The sequence below is a fragment of the Sorex araneus genome, chromosome 7 (genome assembly GCF_027595985.1).
Source record: "Sorex araneus isolate mSorAra2 chromosome 7, mSorAra2.pri, whole genome shotgun sequence".
In the NCBI taxonomy this organism is placed as follows: Eukaryota; Metazoa; Chordata; class Mammalia; order Eulipotyphla; family Soricidae; genus Sorex; species Sorex araneus.
The window spans coordinates 54,543,759-54,564,324 of NC_073308.1; the positions used below are offsets into that span (position 1 = coordinate 54,543,759).

At 37.3% G+C, this 20,566-nt stretch overlaps 1 non-coding gene across 1 annotated transcript; it reads right to left on the reverse strand.

Annotated features, from left to right (window-relative positions):
• Positions 1–13,839: 13,839 nt before the first annotated feature.
• On the reverse strand, positions 13,840–13,946 carry LOC129406734 (U6 spliceosomal RNA). Its single transcript, XR_008631193.1, has one exon. It is a non-coding gene; the product is annotated as a U6 spliceosomal RNA (small nuclear RNA).
• Between the last annotated feature and the right edge of the window lie 6,620 nt (positions 13,947–20,566).

Consider the following 20,566-nt stretch of genomic DNA (forward strand, 5'->3'; position numbering starts at 1 on the left):
AGGGAGGTGAATATTGATGGTTTTCCTGAGTGGAGGAGATGGACTGAGAAACAGAGTAAGCCAAAATGGCAAAAGTGCATGGAACATTAAGCTAAATAAGATGTCAGATAAAGACAAATACTGTTTGATGTCACTCGTATGTGGATTTTAAAGAAAACACCCTACCTCTAAAACCAAACATAAATGATGGCTACAAGGAGGTACATGGAGAAGGGAAGATGTTTAACTTCACAAACTTCCAACTAGTATATAAACAAGTCCTGAAAATCTAATCCACAGATAGTAATTACAATCGGCAATATTGTATTATAAAATAGTTTCCTTGAGACTAGATCTTAATTGTTCTCACCCCTAAAAAGATGATAATTACTGTGTCTTGTGTTAGAGGTTTACTATTGCTACAGTGGTCATTATATTGAAATATGTAAATTTATTAAATCAATATTTTATACAGTAACAATAACAGTCTCATTCCCCTCACCCTTGAAGAGCCTCCAATTGTTGGGAAAGATGAGTAAGGAGATGCTAAAATCTCAGGGCTGGGACGAATGGAGATGTTACTGGTGCCCGCTCAAGTAAATCAATGGAAAATGAGATGACAGTGATACAGTGATATCTCTTAAGAACATAGAGTATAGTTTGGCAAACATATCTTGATTTAAAGAAAAGTTCACCTGAAGGAGACAGCTTTGGAAAGCTTCTGTTGGTAATAGCAACAGAGTCTTCACATGAATATAGATAAGAGTCTGTGTGTGGCAAAACTACTTGAGGCCAAGGGGTGAAGCAAAGAAAACTCAAAAGAGTCAAGAGAAACAATCAACAAATTCTCTAAATTAGCACTCCAATTGAAAGGCAGGAATCTCAGAATGAATGAAAACGTATTGCTAAAATTTTCTGGAGTCTTTTGCAAGTCTATGCTTAGAATTTCTAGAGGAACGGTAGCTCATAAATTTATTTCAATATTCAAATAATCAGGATATTCAAGAGTTTAGGTTTACCGTAAACTAAGAACTCTTCTAAATTCTTCATGAAATCCAATGATATAGACATTATTATCATTTTCTTAGCATTTGGCTGATTCTATCTCATAGAACACAGTTAAAATTCTTTCCAGATGCTCATTGTAAAAATGGATTGGTTGTGCTATCTTTCTATCTGGATAAATTAGATAGAGGGTTTTAACCATGTTGACTGTAAACAGATTTAAGAATGAAAAATTCCATGGATCAAGAGATAAGGTTTTACTTATCCTGACCTAGAAGCTGTTCTAGAACATAAAGCCAAATGACTAAAAATATTCTTCACTGTGGTAGAAAGGAATATTTAAAGCATAAATTTAAGGCGGATTTTAATGTCTGTTACATATATAGAGGAGATGTGGAATTTGACTTTTGTCTCGGGTTTGTGGCTAAAACCCGACACTGAAGTCATAAGTTACTAAGTATTCTTTTTTTTTTTCAAATTTCAATTGTTTATGTAAAGTTTGTGAACGTATTTTTAAAAAAAATTTTATTAAATCACCGTGAGATTGTTACAAGTTTTTATGTTTGGGTTATAATCATACAATGATCAAACACCCATCCCTCCACCAGTGCACATTCCCCACCACCAATATCCCTGGTATATACCCCCCACCCCTTTCCCATCCTCCCTCTGCCTACATGGCAGACAATATTCCCCATACTCTCTCTCTACTTTGGGACATTATGGCTTGCAACACATACATTGAGAGATCATCATGTTTGGTCCGTTATCTACTTTCAGCACGCATCTCCCATTCCAACTGGTTCCTCCAGCCATCATTTTCTTAGTGATCCCTTCTCTATTCCATCTGCCTTCTCCCCTCTGCTCATGAAGCAGGCTTCCAGCTATGGGGTAATCCCCCTGGCCCTTGTATCTACTGTCCTTGGGTGTCAGCCTCATGTTATTTATTCTATACTCCACAAATGAGTGCAGTCCTTCTATGTCTGTCCCTCTCTTTCTGGCTCATTACACTTAGCATGATACTCTCCATGTCTATCCATTTAAAAGCAAATTTCATGACTTCATTTCTCCTAACAAGACACTAAGTATTCTTAAGCCATTAATAGCTCACAGGCCTTACTAAGTGGCCTTTGTTCTTACAACCAGAAGTTACCCAATCTCTCTCCATTATTTCTGCTACAGCAGAGCTGCAAGGAGAACTACATTCATAATTTATGGCGGGAGGTTCCTTCCTCCCTTACCTTTGGAGGAGACAGTGGCTTTTCCATTTATGGAGCCAAGTGAGTCAACATCAATAAATCTTTATGAAGATTAGAGGTGATTTTTGTTTTGTTTTTTTTGGCCACACCCAGTTGTGAAAGGGGCTTAGCTCAGGGGTCACTTCTAGCAGGACTCTGAAGACCATATGGGGTGCCAAGGGTAGAACCCTGATTGGCTGTGTGTAAGACAAGTGCCCTACACAGCCCCTGGAGGTGATTTAAAAACAGGGTGATTGATACCCTCTTTCTTTCCTTCGGATATTTACTTAACTGCAGAATTAAAGAGTATTCTCTTCCTTCTGATGGTGGGGTATCAGAATATGCCACCCCCTAAACATACCACTATGACATAAGAAATATTTTTGAGCTAAAGGCAATTGAAAAAGAGAATTCTCTATCCTTCCCTTTTTCTGCCTAAAAGCAGAGCAAACACAACCCTTTGAGGAAGCTCCTCCCCTCCCCATATTCAACCCCCACTTCCCTAGGATGAGAAGAGCAGATCTTATCAGAACAAATGGAGCATTGACCTTGAGATACAGTTGCGAAGATATTAGACATCAAAATACTTCAAAATAGTCTTATCTTCCATTAGTTACCCCATATATTTTCTAGTCATTTCCCTATGATTTATCATCCTTGAACTCCAAACCTTCTTTTTCTTAAAGCATTTATAACCCCATGAACTCCAAATACCTCTTTGACTTTCACTTCTTTTCAGTGAATTTCTGTGCACACACATAAAAATTATGTGGAGTGTTTTCCCATCTGCTGTGAAATTTTCAGACACTCATGTACTAGCCTAGGTGAGTGGAGATTTTTTAGCCTATCCACTTTTCTGTTTTTCTCCCTTCCTATGGAAAAACAAAAGGAAGTACTTGACTGTCTTTGAGGATGTCTGTGTTCGGTGTCTGAGGACGTACGGTAATGAGGATGAAAGAGATAAGTTCCCTTGTGGAGAAGACCTTAGGGATGAGTAGAATTTTATTTATTTATTTATTTATTTATTTATTTATTTATTTATATACCTATTTTTAAATTACTGAATCACTGTGAGATAGTTACAAGCTTTCATGTTTGGGTTACAATCACACAATGATCAAACACCTATCCCTCCACCAGTGCACATTCCCCACCACCCATATCCCGGCTATACCCCCCTTTATCACCTTCCCCCTGCCTCCATGGCAGACAATATTCCCCATACTCTCTCTCTACTTGGGCATTATGGCTTGCAACACAGACACTGAGAGGTCATCATGTTTGTTCCTTTATCTACTTTCGGCACGCATCTAGATGAGGAGAATTTTAGGCACAAAGAATAAAACTTCACACATACATACCATACCTAGGTAAAAACTGCCACATAAGGAGAGATGACCAAGAATCTATAGGAAGAATCTGTCTAAGCCAGAAGTTAAGCTACTTCCTTTCACCTACATGATGGGTAATTTGTTACTCCCATTTCCATTCCATTCTTACTCACATTTTGTCCCCAAATTCTGAGTAATAGATACTGAATATGGATATGAAGAAAAATAAGAGGGAGGTGTCCCGGGGATAAAGCACACACCCTTATCTGGTTCAAACTTGGGAAGGGAAGCTAGGGAACAAGGGAAAAACTGAAGTTAAAAAAATAAATTAAGGGGTCTGGAGTGATAGCAGAGTGGGTAGAGCATTTGCCTTGCATGAGGCCAACCCAGCTTCGATTCCTAGCATCCCATATGGTCCCCTGAGCACCACCAGGAATAATTCCTGAGTGCATAGCCAGGAGTAACACCTGAGCATTGCTGGGTGTGACCAAAAAGCAAAAATAAAATAAAATAAAAATAAGTAGAATTGCAACGATAATACAGGGCTCAAGGTGCTTACTTGCAAGCATCACTGCATGCACTTCCCTGAGGCTACCACAAGTGGTCCCTGAGCACGGAGTGAGGTGTAAGACCCGAGTACCTGAGATGGCTGCAAAACTCAAAACAAGCACACAAAGCACTTAAAATTCCAATTATTGGGCGGGGGGAGGAGAAGATTGTTCTTGTAATGGGAAATGACTGTGAGATCAACACAGGACATGGCTAAGGGAGCAATCACCCAGCTGAGAAGCAGATTTGATTCAGTTTTGCTGGTAGGCACACGAAAGGTAAAGTCATTTTGTAACCAAATCCCAAGCAGCAGGTGTATTTCTAAACAAATTGCTTCCCCCAGCATGTTTCCACATAATTTTCTTTATGGCAAAGAGTTCTATTACTTTTTGTGTTACCAAGACTGTGCCTCATAATTTCCTGCTATGAAAAATATTGTGTATGTGTTGCTCAATAGAGTATCTACTAGACCGTTTATCCACTGAATATTTAACATGTGGCTTTTGAGACCGAGGAAGACAACTTTAAGTTTTATTTAACTTTTATTCAGTTTTATTTAAGTTTAAATAGCATCGTGTGACTAGCATCCATTCATACAGGATATTTATAGATAAATATCTCAAAAAATAGGATAAATGAAAAGGGGAAGATAAAGAAAATTCTGTTGATGAGTTTTTCTTTTTCTATAAATTTATTTATTTTATTTTTCAAAAGGTGGGATAGAATCCAGTATGAACTAACTTGGCCATATCTCATTTTAACTCCAGTCAAAGCAAAGCTTTGTTGTTTTTGAAATACAGCTCTTAAAAACACAAATAATTGAATGCTTGAATTCAGCTCTAGAAAAATCTTAGTTATAGAAAATCCTTATTCCAAGATTATTTCTGGGGATTTTGAGATAATTCAGATGGCTGGAGCATAGGTTTTCTATGGGAGGCCTGAGTTATATCTCCAGAAATTTTTAGTGCTCTAAGCACCACCAGGAATAACCCCTGGTCCCCAAGTCAGGGGTCACCTGCAGGGACCACAGGTGGTGGCCCAGAAACCAAAAGTGAATGAAAAAAATTAGATTATTTTTATTATTTTTTAATTTTTAAAAAACCAATTCTTTTTCTTCTTTCTTTCTTCGTGGGTCACACTAGGCGATGCACAGGGCTCACTCCTGGTTCTGTACTCAGGAATTACCCCTGGCAGTGCTCAGGAAACCATATGGAATGCTGGGAATTGAACCCGGGTCGGCCGTAGATTATTTTCCTACTGGTTATTTACCCAGAAGCATTTGGTTTGGCTTTGTAAAATGCTTAAATTTTTATCATTTCCTTAAATGTGTTTGATTTTATACTATGCTGATTTTTAGTTTGAATGTAAGTATTTTTTTTTTCAAATTAGCTGTTAAGAAAGAGAGGGACAGACCAAGAAGGACTGCACTCATTTGTGGAATAACATGAGACTGACACCCGAGGACAGAAGACACAAGAGCCAGGAAGATTGCTTCATAGTTGGAAGCCTGCCTCATGATCAGGGGGAGAAGGCAGCTAGAACAGAGAAGGGATCACTAAGAAAATGATGGTTGGAAGGATCGGTAGGGATGGGAGATGTGTGCTAAAAGTAGATAAAGGAGCAAAAGTGATGGCTTCTCAGTATCTGTGTTGCAAATCATAATTCCCCAAAGTAGAGAGAGAGTATGTGAGAAATTGTCTTCCAGGGAGATGTGTGTGTGGGGGAGGGCGGGTATACTGGGTAGACTGGTGGTGGGGAATGTGCACTGGTGGAGGGATGGGTGTTTGAACATTGTATGATTGTAACTCAAACATGAAAGCTTGTAACTGTATCTCATGGTGATTCAATAAAATAAAATTAAAAGAAAAAAAGGTCATATTTCCACATTAAAAAAATTAGTTGAATTCTGATCACTGTATCTTTTGCGGTGCAGAAGCTTTTAGTTTAATGTAGTCCCATTTGTTTATCTCTGTTTCTACTTGGTTGTTCAATTGCATGTCATCTTTGAAGATACCTTTAGCTTCAGTATCGTGGAGGGTTTTGCTGACCTTGTCTTCAATGTACCTTATGGTTTGTGGTCTGATGTTGAGGTCTTTAATCCATTTTGATCTGACATTTGTGCATGGTGTAAGGTCGAGGTCTAAGCCCATTCTTTTGCATGTGGTTGTCCAGTTGTACCAGCACCATTTGTTGAAGAGGCTTTCCTTGCTCCACTTCACATCTCTTGCTCCCTTATCAAAGATTAGATGATCATACATTTGAGGTTGTGTGTAGGGATATTCCACCCTGTTCCATTGGTCTGCAACTCTGCCTTTGTTCCAGTACCATGCTGTTTTAATTGTTACCCCTTTGTAGTAAAGTTTAAGGTTGGGAAGGGTGATGCCTCCCATAGTCTTTTTCCCAAGAATTGTTTTAAATATCAGTGGGCATTTGTTGTTCCATATGAATTTCAGGATTGCTTGATCCATTTCTTTGAAGAATGTCATGGGTATCCTTATAGGGATCACATTGAATGTGTATAATGCTTTGGGGAGTATTGCCATTTTGACAATGTTGATTCTCCCTATCCATGAGCAGGGGATATGTTTCCATTTTCTCATGTCTTCTTTTACTTCATGGAGTAGCGTTTTATAGTTTTCTTTGTAGAGCTCCTTTAAGCTTGGTTAAGCTGATTCCAAGGTACTTGATTTTCTGGGGCAGTATTGTGAGTAAGATTGCTTTTTTCATCTCCCTTTCCTCTGTCTCATTGTTTGCATATAGGAAGGCCATGGATTTTTGGGTATTGATTTTATAGCCTGCAACTTTATTGTACGAGTCTATTGTTTCTAAGAGTTTCTTAGTAGAGACAATTTGCAGAATAAGAAAGGATACTCACCCAATACCCATCAGATAAGGAGTTGATATCAAGGGTACATAAGACACTGGTTGAACTCTACAAGAAGAAAACATCCAACCCCATCAGAAAGTGGGACAAAGAAATGAACAGAAACTTTCCCAAGGAAGAGATACAAATGGCCAAAAGGCACATGAAAAATTGCTCTACATCACTATTCATCAGGGAGATGCAGATCAAAACAACCATGAGATACCACCTCACACCACAGAGACTAGCACACATCCAAAAGAACAAAAGCAATCGCTTTTGGAGAGGATGTGGGGAGAAAGGGACCCTTCTACACGGCTGGTGGAAATGCCAACTGGTTCAGCCCTTTGAAAAACAATATGGACGCTTCTCAAAAAATTAGAAATTGAGCTCCCATTTGACCCAGCAATACCACTACTGGGAATATGTCCCAGAGAAGCAAAAAAGTATAGTCAAAATAACATCTGCACTTAAATGTTTATAGCAGCACTGTTTACAATAGCCAGAATCTGGAAAAAAAACCAAGTGCCTACAACAAATGACTGGTTGAAGAAACTTTGGTACATCTATACAATGGAATACTATGCGGCTGTTAGAAAAAAGGAGGTCATGAATTTTTCATATAAGTGGATCAATATGGAAAGTATCATGCTAAGTGAAATGAGTCAGAAAGAGAGAGACAGACATAGAAAGATTGCACTCATCTGTGGAATACAAAATAACAGAGTAGAGACTAACACCCAAGAATAGTAGAAATAAGTACCAGGAGGTTGGCTCCATGGCTTGGAAGCTGGCCTCACATGATGGGGGAAAAGGCAGCTCAGATAGAGAAGGGAACACCAAGTAAAATGTGGTTGGAGACCATGAGCGGGAAGGGAGATGTGTGCTGAAAGTAGACTAGAGACTGAACACAATGGCCATTCAATGCCCCTATTGCAAACCACAACACCTAATTGGAGAGAGAGAACAAAAGGGAATGCCCTGCCGCAGAGGCAGGGTGGGGTGGGGGAAGATGGGATTGGGGGGTGGGAGGGAATGGGCACTGGTGGAGGGATGGGTTCTCGACCATTGCATGAGAGAAACACAAGCACAAAAATGTGTAAATCTGTAACTGTACCCTCATGGTGATTCACTAATTCAAAAATAAATAAATTTTAAAAAATGAATTAAAAAATTTTAAAAAAGAAAAATATAGCTGAATTAAAGGCATTATCCTATGATGTAGGAGAGAACTTCCTATTGCATAGAAAGTCTTCAGTATACTCCTGCCCAAATCAACATGAATAAAATGGAATCTTGCTATATTTCAGATGGAGACAAAATTAACTTAGTCTCTTATCAACATAAAGCATTTATGCTATTTCTAGTTCTTGACTATTGCAAATACTAAATAATGCCTCAATATATATGGATTGGCACACACAAATATAATTTATATTTTGGTATATTGGGGAAAATACTCAAGATGGAATAAGTAGACCATGTAAAATTTCCATTTTAATATTATTTATGCTTCATATCTAGCATATTTTGTTCAATATGTTCAATGACAGACATCCCTGTAAGTGTTACCCAGCACAGTAAACCATAAAGTTGTTTTAAGAGTTCTATTAGGTAGAACAGACTTGATGTTGTTAGCATGATGAATGACTGGACTGCACAAGCTTGACTGGAGCGATAGCACAGCGGGTAGGGCGTTTGCCTTGCATGCCGCTGACCCGGGTTCGATTCCTCCATCCCTTTCAGAGGGCCTGGCAAGCTACCAAGATTATCCTTCCGCACGGCAGATCCTGGCAAGCCACTTGTGGCATATTCACTATGCCAAAAACAGTAACAAGTCTCACAATGGAGATGTTACTGGTGCCCGCTTGAGCAAATTGATGAATAAGGGAGGACAGTGCTACAGTGCTACAATTTTCTGCAATTTGCTTCCATTTAACAAATCATTCAGTGTTTGCTTTTCTTTCTTAATGCTTTGTTCTGTTAGCATGCATTATTTTTCTTCCTAATAATTACTATAAATTAAGAGTCTGTTAGAGTCCTCATTTCACGGATATTCAGATTGATTTCTAGTTCTTAGTTGATTTTTCTGTGGGAAAAGCAAGAAAACTTCTCAAACTATACCTTAGTCCTGGGGGGTTACACATTAAGAAAGGCTATATACATTTGATTCAATGAGACTTCCTTGAGACAACTCATAACAAACTATTCTGTAAGAGCTATGGTAAGATTTCTGTTTCTCTGTGGCTAACTCGATCCCTTCTTAGTTGGTTTCTTAGATTGACTTCTTTCAGAGTTGCAAGACACAGCTAGTAACAAAATGGGGCAACTATCTTCATTACTCCTATAGGCAATAAGAAAAAACAGAAAATGCCCCCTACCCTAAAATATGTAATATAGTTTTTATTACAGTATTTATTTTTGGCTGAGAATAATTCTCACCAAACTTAAATCAAGATTATTAGAAGTGGACTGTTATGTCCATAATGGCTTACTTCTCAGGATTAGCATTAGAGTTCAGCATAGGATGAATAATTAAAATAATGTTGAGAAAAGAGGAAAAAAATGGAATAAGCTTTGAGCAGGTCATCAACTGAAATTCTTCAACGCTGCCTACTGATTGGAAGATGTTTCTTGGTTTCTGCTCTCTGAAGCCAACGGACCAGTCCCATTACTCTCCCTGTTAATACTTGTGGCTTCTGGAATCACAGCCAATGACCTCATTTCAGTTTTCAACAAAGGAAAAAATTACTGGGAAAAAGCTAATAATAGGGCTCTCACAGAATGTCAGACTTGAACTGGGACTTGAAGCAGGTGAGAGACATAGATGGGCAGCTTTTCTTTCCATTACAACATATTCTAAAGCATAAAGCCAGAGCGAGAAGAATTTCTAAGAATTGTGATACTTCGGTACGTAAAACCATTATAGAAAAAAAATTTCTATTTTCTCTCATAAACCAGGGCAACAGATTTATTGCAGAAAAAAAACCCCTGAAACTTTAAAAAGACCTATCAAACTTAGCCAATTTTGTGAAGAACATTTTATGATATGGTTTGTTTTACAATAATTGAAATACCCTGCATTTCAATAAATTATATCACTTAACTATGATTCCTGTTAACTCTGTCTTATGAAAGAGAACTTGAACTTTTAGGTATAAATGAAAATCTGATTAGGTACACAGAAATATTAAAAATTATATTAAAACTAAAGTTTCTATTAGTTGATGACATTAAATATTCTTTATATTATTTATTTCCATTAGATTTTACCTTCAATATTCTAAATTAGCACTGTAACACTGTAGCACTGTCGTCCCCGTTGTTCGTTGATTTTCTTGAGCGGACACCCATAATGTCTCCATTGTGAGACTTGTTGTTATTTTTTTGGCATATCAAGTATGCCATGGGTAGCTTGCCAGGCTCTGATGTGCAGGCGGGATACTCTTGGTAGCTTGCTGGGCTCTCCAAGATGGAGGAATCAAAGCTGGGTCGGCCGTATACAAGGCAAACGCCCTACCCACTGTGCTATCACTCCAGTTGGTGATTCTAACTTAAACTTTAAAAAATATAAATGGAGGTGTTACAGCATGTTGAAATGGCTCATTGCTGTCTAGCTTCTTCAACCAAGAAAACCAGACTGAACAATCTCACCAGTTCATTGCTTACTTCTCTGGATTTACCTACAGGGTTGCTTTTTCCCCCCCTCTCCCTAAGGTCGGTCATTATTTGCTTTCTGAGATGGTGGAACAGAGAGAGGAGAAGAAAAGAGTGGAAGTAATTGCTGGCAGGGAAATCAGCTGAAGGCAAATGCTTTGCTTTATCCACACTGGTACCTGTGATCTCTGTGGGGATGAAATGCTGTGTGTTTATTGAGCACCGAGTCTGGGCACAGAACTTAAGAGTCTGGCTTGTGGGAGGTGATGGGAAATGTGCACCGGTGTTGCAATACTGTATGACTGAAATCCAATCTGAACAGCTTTGTAAGGGTATAACTCACAGTGATTCAATAAAAAGGTTTTTAAAAAAGTCTAGTTTGTGGAAGCTCTGACGGCAGAGCCCCTTTCTCTTCTCCCTCGGAAGGGGAGGAAAGCATGCCATACTGAGAAGGAGCTGTGGAAGGCTCTGGTCACAAATTGACTGGGTGGGAGAGTTTCTAGCAGAGGATCCTCAATTTAGGTTTATCTCAATACTATGGCTGTGGTCCTCATGTTCTCGTTCTTCTCCAGCCAACCTCTGAAATAAACAAGGAAAATCCTCAAACTAAAGTTATAGGATTATTTAATGGTAAGAGAATAAAACACTCACCTAGGAAAAAGGCAAACTAGGAACAAAAACTAGAGATGCTAAAAGAGAAGCATTTATGCTACAAGAGAAGCTTTCTGCTAAAAGAGAAATTTTAGCTCCAGAGACCATTGCTCATGACACGTAATTGGAGAATCCAACAAAAATTTAGAAGAACTATATTAAAATTTAAGAAATTAATGAAATTTAAGATTCCAAATTTAATGCCAAAAGATTCCCAATCTTATAAAATATACTCAGCATCAGAACAAATTCTTCATCAAAGAAAATAGAGGTTAATGGCTGTCTCAGAAGGTAAAGAAAGAGAAGGAAACAGAGGTGTCATTTAAAGAAATAATACCTGAGAGCATCTCAAATCTAAAGAAATAATCACAGATATCCATGAAGCTAATGGAATGCCTAAATTTCTCTATGTAAAAAGACATAGCAATATAATTATTGTACAATTGTCAAAAGTCAATGACAACAACAATATTAAATGTTACAATGAGGAAAAGCATGTATATAATAAACAAAGGCACTCCAGAAATAAGGTTTAGATCAGAATTTTGAGCAGACTCTATAGGTTAGGAGAGAATGGAATGATATGGTTACAATACCAAAAGCTGAACATTGCCAGCCTACAAACCTCTACCCTGAAATATTATCTTTAAAATATGATGGGAAACAAAGGCCTTTTCAGAAAAATAAAAGTTAATGGAATTCACGCCCACAGACTTTATCTACAGTAAATGTGAAGAGAGTTATTCTCCAAGAAAAGAAAGAAAAAAGAAAAGAAAAAAGAAGATACAACTAAAAAACCTGAGCATGTTGATAATTAGAAATGCAGAACAAAAATTATACCCAAGAACAATAACAGCAAAACATTAATGAGAAGAAGAGTATCTGTTTACTCAGATAATATGTTGAAAGCTGAACACAAGAAAACTTATTTTAGATAAAGAAAATTTAATGCAATCATCTGAACTGCAAAAAAAATAGAGAAGTACTTAGACGAAAAATAAAATGTAGAATCTGCAAAAATCTCCAGGGAAAACATGCGAATAAACAAGCAGGTGGAAACACACACACACACACACACACATATACACATACACACTCACATTCACATTCACATACACAAACTGATACACCAGAAATACAAAACAACAAGAAAACAAAATGTAGAACAGGATTGAGTCACATATATCAATAGTCAAATTGTAAATTGCCTGAACTCATTAATAAAAATATACCAAGTGACTTGGTACGTTAAAAAGTAGCACTGTAGCATTGTCGTCCCGTTGTTCATCGATTTGCTCTAGCGGGCACCAAAAATGTCTCCATTGTGAGACTAGTTCTTACTGTTTTTGGCAGTTTAAATATGCCAAGGGTAGCTTGCCAGGCTCTGCCATGCGGGTGGGATACTTTCGGTAGCTTGCCGGGCTCTCTGAGATGGATGGAAGAATTGAACCCTGGTCAGCCACATGAAAAGCAAACAAGAGCCAGGAGGATTGAGACAGAGACAAAGACAGAGACAGAAATAGAGAGACAGAGAGACAGAGAGAGACAGAGACAGAGAGTCAGAGAGAGAGAAAGAGAGACATAGGAGACATAGAGAGACAGAGGCAGAGAGACACAGAGAGAGAGAAAGTGCCTGCCAGAGAGGGAAGTTGGAGGGGGTGGTGGGGGAGGGATACTTGGGATATTGTACACTGGTGGAGAGATGGATGATGCAATGTTGTATGACTGAAACCTGATCATGATATCTTTGTAACTGTATTTCATCGTAACTAAATTTAAAAAAAAGTAAAGAAAAAAGCAGGGTCTGTCTATGAAATGCATGCAAAAGTAACACATTAGACCTAAAGAAAATCATAGACTCACAGTTTAAACTGACATAAGACATTCCAAGACAATAATGTAGATAAAATTACAAGAATTACTATTTAATTTCTGATAAGATATTTTCAGTGGAAAATGTAATAAGAAACAAAATGTACACTACATAAAGCTCAAGAGATTGATCCATGATATATGCATACCCAATACTGGTAAACCAATATATTTACAAATCCCAATATATTTACAGTTACTTTTTATATTTTAAAGCCTTTGAGGCCCCACCTAATGTTGCTTGGGCTTACAAGCACCAGCAGGCTTGGAGGATCAAATGAGGTGCTGGGATTGAACCCAGTTTAGCAGTGTGCAAGGCAAGTGCATTGCTGCTTGGGTCCCCAAATCCACAATTATTAACACACCATCAATGTAGAAACAAATTACTTATTTCTTAATCACAAAGTGGTGTTCCTCCATGTATATATACATGCTTTTTTTAACCCAGTCATCTGCCAACAGTTTTGTATGCTACTTCTTTAAGAGGTACTTTAGGTGGTGGTATTCATACCTGAAGGTATATATTGACAGAAACAAATAATGGAAGACAATCTTTTTTTTTTCTCATTAAACTTTGTTTTTAATGGGTCTCAAAATTCTGTGACAGATTTTTGGTCAAGTTGTTTCCATTAAAAAGTACTGATTTTAAAAGCTAATAACTTAAACTGCCACACACACACAAAAAACAAATGGTAAAAACATGGAACGCTTCACGAATTTGCGTGTCATCCTTGCGCAGGGGCCATGCTAATCTTCTCTGTATCGTTCCAAGTTTAGTATATGTGCTGCCGAAGCGAGCACGGAAGACAATCTTAACACAAATCTTATATCAAGAGACAACATAAAACAAAAAGCTGTGCTTCTAGTGATCTTTAATGACAAAAATTACCTTCAACAAATTGACTGATCAAAGGACTCGATATATATATCTATATATAGAGAGAAATATATATTGAAATGTATACATATAGAGAAACTTCTATCTGAATAGAAATGACTATTATTCCAAGTACAGATGAAACAATTTCAACGATATATAAATGTTGGAACACAGAAAAAGTCAACATATATCTGGATACTGAAATAAGATAAAGCATATATTTTATTAACCATGATATAAAACTAGAGGTTAATGCCAAAAAGAAAAAGCTGAAATATTTCAAACAACTGGAGACTAAACAATATGTTTCCAAATAACTATTCAGTGAATTACGAACTCAAAGGATAAACAAAAACTTACCTGGAGAACAACAAAAATAAAGAGAATAAAGGAACAAAACTATGAGAAGCTATTGGAATGCAGCAAAAGTAGTATTAAGAGAGTAATATACAGCTGGGGCTGGAGAAAATACAACAGGTAGGGCGAGTGCCTTCCCGTTCATTCTCTGGCATCCCATATGGTCCTTTGAGCTCAGCAGGAGTGATTCCTGCACAGAGTAACCCCTGAGAACTGCCAGGTGTGGCAAAGAGAGAGAGAGAGATAGAGACACAGAGAGAGACAGAGACAGAGACAGAGAGACAGAGAAAGTTCCATATCACTTAACAAGAAAAATCTCAAGTAAAGTAACTTTACATCTGAAGGAATTAAAAGGGTATAAAAAACAAAAATCATTAGGGAAAAAGAAATAATGAAAACTAGAATGAAAGTAAAACTGAAACAAAAGACAATATGAAGACCAATTAAACAAAGAACTGGTTGAAAGAATAAATAAAATCAACAAATCCCTAACTAGGCTCATAGATAAAGAAGAATTAAATACCCAGAAAACATATATGCACAAAGAGAAGTGAGTTTATGATATACAAAGCAGAAATACAAAAGATAGTATTCTTATGGATATCCATAGTCAAAAAATTAAACAACATAGAAAAATGGGCACATTTTTAGTGTCATATAATTTTCCAAATAAAATCAGGATGAAATGGTTTAATAAGACTAATCACAAATGAAGAAATGTAAATAATGATCAGAAGTATTTCTAAAAACAAGGGTCCAAGCCCATATGCTTTCACTCATAAATTTTACAAAGCTTTCAACGAAGTACTAGTATCTCTTCTCACACTTTATAAAACCAAAGATATGAACACACCCAGTTGCATTTATTAGGCCAATACCATTTAATTTGGTATTTTATTTTATTTTTATTTTATTTTAACTTAATTTAATTTTTTACTAGTGAATCACCGTGAGGTACAGTTACAGACTTACAAACTTTTGTGCTTACATTTCAGTCATACAGTGGTCAGGTGCCCATCCCTCCACCAGTGCCCATTTTCCACCACCAATGTTCCCAGCATCCCTCCCACCACTCCCACCACTCCCACCCCATCCTCCCCCCACCCCACCTTGCCTCTGTGTCAGGGCATTCCTTTAAGCTCTCTCTCTCATTTTGGGTATTGTGGTTTGCAGTAGAGATATTAAGTGGCCATCATGTTCGGTCTATAATCTACTTTCAGCCTGCATCTCCCATCTTGAACAGGCCCTCCTAGAACCCTTTACTTGGTGGTCCCTTCTCTATCTGAGCTGCCTTTTCCCCCAGCATGCAAGATCTACTTCTAAGCTATGGAGTGATTCTCCTGGTACTTACCTCTACTGTTCTTGGGTGTTAGTCTCCCATTCTGTTACTTTATATTCCACAAATGAGTGCAATCTTTCTATGTCTATCCTGCTATTTTGACTCATTTCACTTAACACGATACTTTCCATGTTGATCCACCTATATGCAAATTTCATGACTTCATCTTTTCTAACAGCTGCATAGTATTCCATTATGTAGATGTACCAGAGTTTCTTTAGCCAGTCATCTGTTCTCGGGCACTCGGGTCTTTTTCCAGATTCTGGCTGTTGTAAACAGTGCTGCAATGAACACATAAGTGCAGATGTCATTTCTACTTTACTCTTTTGCTTCTCTGGGATATATTCCCAGAAGTGGTATTGCTGGGTCAAACGGGAGCTCAATTTCTAATTTTTTGAGAAGCTTCCATACTGTTTTCCAAAAGGGCTACACCAGTCGACATTCCCACCAACAATGAAGGAGAGTTCCTTTCTCCCCAGATCCACGCCAACACTGGTTGCTTTTGTTCTTCTGGATGTGGGCCAGTCTCTGTGGTGTGAGATGGTATCTCATTGTTTTGATCTGCATCTCTCTGATGATTACTGATGAGGAGTATTTTTTCATGTGTCTTTTGGCCATTCGAATTTCTTCCTTGAGAAAGTTTCTGTTCATTTCAGTGCCCCATTTTCTGATGGGATGGATGTTTTCTTCTTGTAGAGTTCAACCAGTGCCTTGTAAATCATATCAACCCCTTATCAGATGGGTATTGGGTCAATATCCTTTCCCATTCTATAGACTTGTCTTTTTATTCTGGTCACTGTCAAATACCATTTTAATAGCTAAGCCAGATAAGAATAGCTCAAAACAGAAAATTGTACACCTATCTCTGATGAACATAAATGTAAAAATTCTCAACAAAATCTTGACCAGTTGCATCTAACAACCCATGATGAGAATCATGAATTAACATATTGCATAAATAAAAATATTAAAAATTACATGATCAAATAAATTAGTATTTTAAAAGCAATGGGTGAGATTAAAAGTAACTAAAATTAAAATAAACTGAGAATAAAAGATATCGCAAAATGATAAACGTTATACATAACAAATCTGTGTAAACATCATACTCAATGGTGAAAATCCGAAATTATTTTCTCTAATGTTCCTAGAAAAAGACAACGATGCCCTTGTTATGCCCATCACTATTTTTAACATAGTATTGAAAGATCTTGCCAAAGCAATTAGGCAGGAATAGAAAATAAAAATTCTAAATTGGAAAAGAATTTTGCAGATGAAATAATAATGTAAATAGAAAAATATAAAGTCCACAAAAAGCATATAGTAAAGAAATGAAATATAAAATCAATACACAGAAATATGTTATGTTCCCCTTGAAATAAATTAGGAAAAAAAGAAATGAGTAAATAAATAGTCACAATACCATAAAAAGTATAAAGTGCCTGGGAATTCCCTGAATAAAATAGATGACAGACATATAAACTGAAAACTATAAGATAATGTTTAAAGAAATATAATGTTCAAAGCTATAGAAAAATATTTTGTATTTATAAGGAACACAATATATTGGAAGAATATTTTTACTGAAATTCACAAATTCAACACAATTCCTATGCTGTTTTCAATGTCACATTTCAAGGAAATAGAACAAACAATTCTAAAATTTATATGAATCAGACAAAAACCAAAATCTTCATGCAATCAAAGAAATCTTGAGAGAAAAGAAGAAAACTTAAGGCATTATGCTTCCAGAACTCAAACATCTTACAGTAATCAAAACATTATGATATTGGAACAAAAACACACATATCAATACAATGGAATTAAGAACCCAAAAGTAAACCCACCTACGTGTGGTCAGTTAATTTATGACAGAGGGTAAGAGTATAAAATGGACAGAGAAAAGTCTCTTTAATAAATAGTGTTGGGAAATCTGGACAGCTGCATTTAAAAAAAGAAAAAAGGAAAAAAAGAAAAGAAAGAAACTAGATTGTTATTTAATGACAAACGCAAAATATAATCAAAATTGATTAGCGGCTTTGATTTAAGATCTGAAACCACATAGAGCACAGAAGGAAACGGGTTATACATATCTGGATATTAATTTCGGAGATGTCTTTGAGAGCTCAATTCTGAAGGGAAACTAGTAAAAAATAAACAAATGGGACAATATAAGAATTAAAAATTCATAAATAGGAAATCTGCCAAATGCAAGATGATATATGTACATTATTTGTCCAATGAGAGTTTAATATCATAAAACACATGAAGTACTTAAGTCCAAAACAAAGATAACAATCCAATTAAAGGGGGAAGATCTTAGTGGACCTTTCTTCAAAGAATATGTACAATATGTGCAATGGCCAACGAACTTATGAAACTGCTCAGCTTTACTTATTAGAGAAATGCAAATCAGAACCATCATGCACTGAGGGCCAGAGAGATAGTACAGTGGGTAGGGGGTTTTGCCTTGCATGTGGCCGACCTAGGTTTGATCCCTGGCATCCCACATGGTCTCTCAAGGACCTCCAGGAATGATCTTGAGTGCGGAGCCTGGAGTAACCCCTAAACAATGATGGGTGTGGCCCCAAACCAAAATAATAACAAGAAAAATAGACAAACAATCCCACAATGTACTATTACCTCACATCCACAAGAATGACCTAATACCAAAAACTGAAAGCAATACATGGCCAGAGTATGGAAAAAAAACCCACTGATTTACTTTTGGAGAGACCATTAATCATTAATTGGTAAGCTATTATGCAAAGTGGCATGGAAACTCCCTAAAAACCTAAAGATAGTGAAATTCATATTACCAGTCCTAGGTATATATCCAAAAAAATACAAATACACTATTCAAAAGGATCTATACTCATTTTTGTTCATAGTGAAAGGGGAACCTTAGCTTTTTCTTGTCAGCTGTTGCAAGCAGACTCGTTTCAACTCTCCCCTTCTTACATTTTAAAAATTCTTACAAATTCCTGGGTTTTATGAGACTTATAACGTTAAAATTTTCCCAAGACCATAAATTCTGCCCCAGCCCTTAGGTTCACAGGAGAATAAGAGACAAAGGGGTAACAGCTGGATATGTGGTGAAAATATATAACCTAAAGGTCTTACATGAGCAAAGAGTCCCCACCAGCCTATGTGGGGATGCAAGATGTTAATCTTAGCAACACAAATGGGCCCTAAATTACGAAGGCATCTCTGGGAAACAAATCGGAATCCTCTGATTACTTGATAAGTCACACAATGACCTAGTTTTCTATAACTTCCCACAAAATGAGCCATACTTTACTTAGTCTTATCCTAAGCTCCTCTCCTGCTTGGAGTTTCTTTCTCTTCTACTTTTCAATCAAATTTCTTTTCTTTCTTTTTTTTTAAAAAATTTATTTTTTACTTAGTGAATCACCATGAGGGTACAGTTACAGATTTACACATTTTTGTGCTTGTGTTTTCCTCATACAATGTTCAAGCACCCATCCCTCCACCAGTGTCCATTCTCTGTCACCAATAAACCCAGTATCCCTCTCAACCCCCACTACCATCTCTCCCTATCCCACCCCGCTCTGTGTGGCAGGGTATTTCATTTTTCTCTCTCTCTCTCCTTTTGGGTGCTGTGGTTTGCATGGGATACCCCACTCAATAGGGTATTGAGTGGCCATCGTGTTCAGTCTTTAGTCTACTTTCAGCACCCATCTCCCTTCCCGAGTGGAATCTCCATCCACATTTTACTTGTGTTCCCTTCTCTATCTGAGCTACCTTTTCCCCCAGCATGTGAGGCCAGCTTCCAAGCCATGAAGCCAACCTCCTGATACTTATTTCTACTATTCTTGGGTATTAGTCTCCTACTCTATTATTTTATATTCTACAGATGAGTACAATCTTTCTATGTCTGTCTCTCTTTCTGACTCACTTCACTTAGCATGATGCTTTCCATGTTGATCGGCTTATATGTAAAGTTCATGACTCCATCTTTTCTAATAGCTGCATAGTATTCCATTGTATAGATGTACCAAAGTGGGGCAAAGAAATGAACAAAAATTTTTCCAAGAAAGATACGAATGGCCAAAAAGGCACATAAAAAATGCTCTTCATCATTAATCATCAGGGAGATGCATATCAAAACAACCATGAGACACCACCTCATACCACAGAGATTGGCACACATTCAAAGGAACAAAAATTTCCTCTTTTCTAAGTCAATCTTGAGCATATTTATTATTCAATAGTTTCATTCTTGAAAATACTAAAGAATCTGGGATCTGTAGATGAACATAGAGAACCCCACTATGCCCCTGAATCAGGAGCTCCTGATTCAGGGGCATAGTGGGTACTAAGTGAGTACTAAGAATAATCAAGACATGGAAACAATATAGTTGCCCATGAATAGATTACTGGGTAAAGAAGCTGTAGTACATATATGTGTATGTATGCACATATATGTATTCAGGGGACACAACTGTAATTTAACGTTCCATGCTTTACTGATTGAGCTTGCTGGGCAGTGCTATTGCTCTTTAAAAAGTTAAACTCAGGATAGCTCAAAGGCTCACATGCTTGTACCACTGAGTATAGCTCCATGAATACTGCAGAAATAGTCCACTTCTACAGCTATTATTATTCTTCTTCCAGCAGCTGCATCAAGCCTCGTTGGCTTAATCTCAAAGAATAGCCCCTAAGCCCCCTGAGCATTGCTTGGGAGCCCCAGCCCATCAAAAATAAAAGGTGAAATGTGACTTCTGTGACTACCTGGATGGAATTTGAGGTGATTCATTATCATAAGAAAAATATGGCTGTCTTCCCTGGGCCCCCTCAGGGGGATGGGCTCCAGCTTCCCTC